The following is a 3,217-nucleotide window of genomic DNA, read 5'->3' as shown; positions in this document are numbered from 1 at the left end:
GAAAAGAGGGAAAATATCATGAGCTTAAGCTTAGATGTGGTCTGAAACACATGGCAAGCAGCAAACAATTTGGTTTGTAACAGGCAAATATTAGAGAAAGAGCTCCTAGATTTGAGGACAGCTGGGTAAATAAAGATCTGGAGGTGGGCATGATGAAAAATACAGTTTGGTTCCACAGAAAGCTGGATGATTTCAAATTATGGGAGAGGTCAAAGGCCAGATTAAAATTTTGTGAACAGTTGAGTAAGCAAGAGGGAATCTTGAAGGGCTTTTGAGGAGCATGTTAAGAGTTTGTAAAAAGCGTGTTTAGGGAGGATAACCCGACAACAGTGTCAAGGGAGACCTGGAGTAGGAAGAGGTAGCAAAGAGGGAGACCTATTAGGGGAACTGTCGTAATGATCCTAGATGAGGTCATTTTTCCAGCAAGAAGTGGGGAAAATTACAGATTCAAAAGACATCATGATGGCAGAACTGACTGGGCTTAACAGCTCACCACAAGTAAAGGCAGGAAGGAGGTGGAAGAGGCATCAAGTTTTCAAATAAGGAAGGGCACTGGGGAATTGGTGCTGTCTACAGAGGGAGACAGCTGGTTTTCAGTGGCATTTTATCTGTTTGGTTTGGAACCAGCTGAGTTTAGAGGATGGCTGCATTGCTTCCCTGGTAACTCAGACTCTAAAGAATCCGCCTGTCATGCAGGAGACCTAGGTTCGACCCCTGGGTTGGGAAGCTCCCCTGGAGAAGGAAATGGCAACCCACTCTAGCATTGTTGCCTGGAGAATTCCAGGTCCCAAAGAGTGGGACTGAGCGACTTTCAGACATAGTCCACATGTTCCACAGACACCAGAGGAATGCTTATACATACAGAGTTTGGAGAGTGTTCTACTCAACATGGACTGTTAACAGAATACCATAAACTGGCTATCTTATAAACAGCAGAAGTCAATTTCTCAAGTCCTGGAGGCTGGAAATTCCAAGAGCAACGTGCTGGCAGATTTAGTGTCTAGTGAGAGCTTCTTTTGGTTCACAGAGTACCTTCTAGCTATGTCCTCACATGGTGGAATGGTAAGGGAACTCTCTGGGGATCTTTTATTAACTAAAAAAAAATTTTTTTTTAAATCTTTTGACCATGCCACGGGACATGTGGGATCTTAGTTCCCAGGCCAGGGATCAAACCCATATCCCCTGCCTTGGAAGTGTGGTAACTTAACCACTGGACCACCAGGGAAGTCCCTCTGGGGTCTCTTTTATAAGAGCACTAATCCCATCCATGAGGGTCTACCCTCAAAACCTAATCATCTCCCAAATGCCACGCTATCACACTGGGGACTAGGGTTCAATAGATAAATTTTGAGGAAACAAATTTGTCTGTAGCAAAGAAGCATTTGGTTATAAATGAGGTCTGAGTGTGGAGTGGATGAGATTTTTCAAGGGAAATTCTCAGAGAAGGGGAAAAAAAGTCCATATATAGATGCTTAAAGCACAGGAGAAAAAAAAAAAAGGCGGGGAGAGAGGAGGAAGGATGAAGTGATGTTTGTGTGTAGGTAGAGGGGGAGGAGGTAATATATCCCTGAACCTGGGAAAGTGGGGAATCCAGGGTGAAGGGACAAACATGGAAGAGTTCAGAGAGGCAGTGTACTGTGAAAATACCATGGGTTTTGGCTCCTGGTAACTTCGGGTCATTGAATACTATTTGAAAAAAACATTTCAGTAAAGTTTGGATTGGAAGCATATTCCAAAGGGTTAAGAAGCAGTGGATATGAAGGTTAGACATTTCTGACAACAATGCACCCTATTGAACGGAGGTGAGAGAGGAGAGGGTGGGGTTGGAGGTGGTGAGTAGGTAGTGAGGAAGTGCGAACTGCAAATGCAAGTTCTTTTTTCATGAAGTCGGGTAAGGAGGGCACAGTAAACCTGAACCGTCCAAAGGAGAACCCACGATCCCAATCCTCCTCTCATGTCTCCTATCACAGTGCATGGCTTCCCTTTTAGATTATAAACTTTGTGAGTTTCAGGGTTTACACGGGCTGTCGGAGATGATGTCTCAACCAGCATCTCACCATCTGGGATGTCTCACCAGCATCCCACCGGCATGGAATTCAGGATAGGACCCTGTCCTGCAGGCGCACAGCTGAAGATACCAAGTCCACTGTTTGTGGCACCTCCCCCTCCCCAAGAGGTCTCCTGGTTGAGGGCAACTAGCCCAGGTGGATGTGTGAGGCTGTTGACTTTCTCCCTGGCACTCTGCTTTAGTCAGAATATTTGTGTTCCCTGCCCCAAAACATATGTTGAAATTCTAATGTGCAATACAATGGTATTGGGAGGTGAGGCCTTTGGGACGCACTTAGGTCCTGAGAGTAGCACCCTCATGAATGGGATTAGTACCCTTGTAAAAGGGACCCTACAAGGACTTCCCTGGTGATCCAGTGGTTAAGGCTCCATGCTTCCAAAGCAAGGGGTGTGGTTCAATTGCTGAACAGGGGTGAAATAGGATCCCACAAGTCCCTTGGCCAAATAAATAAGGCAATAAAGAAATCCCACAGAGCTCCCTAGCCCTTTCTGCCAAGTGAGGATACAGTGAGGAGACAGGGATCGGTGTACATTTAGAGATCTACAACTCAGAAGAGGGCCTATACCTGACCGTCCTGGCACCTGATCTCAGACTTCCAGGAAAGTTCTGTTCTTTATAAGCCACCCAGTGATGGTATTTTTGTCACAGCAGCTCTGCGCTCCCTTTGCCTTGCCTACACTGGTACAACACACCAAGTAGGGCTCTAACCGGAGTTGCCTGCCACCCTCCAGCTTGTGAGCAGGAACAGCTGTGGGCAGCTGGGCATGTTTCCCTACCCCAGGCCATCCTATCCTTAGCCAACTTTTTCAGAATACTCTGCCTACTTTCTTCCTGCCTTCCTGGAATTCTGGGGATAGATCCCTGGATCTGCTCGTAAATCCTCCTTCTCCAAAGTCTTAGGTCCAGTCTGGTAGGGAACGGAAAAGGTGTGCTGGGTAAAGAAACGTCCACTAAGAATGGATCCTCAGGTCTTCGCCAATAGGATTCCCAGGGGGGCCTTCCTTTCCCATCTTTGTGGTGTGCCGGAATCTGTCTCCACTCACTATTGTCTCTGTCAGTTTTTGTCCTCCCCTCCCCCACGTCCCCAGAAGGGGAGATAAGAAGTGAAAGGCGAAACCAAAGGAGCCGGGTCTTTGCTAGTCTTCGGGA

Source organism: Odocoileus virginianus, chromosome 27 (assembly GCF_023699985.2).
Source record: "Odocoileus virginianus isolate 20LAN1187 ecotype Illinois chromosome 27, Ovbor_1.2, whole genome shotgun sequence".
Lineage (NCBI taxonomy): Eukaryota > Metazoa > Chordata > Mammalia > Artiodactyla > Cervidae > Odocoileus > Odocoileus virginianus.
Note: the sequence above shows the minus strand (reverse complement) of the source record.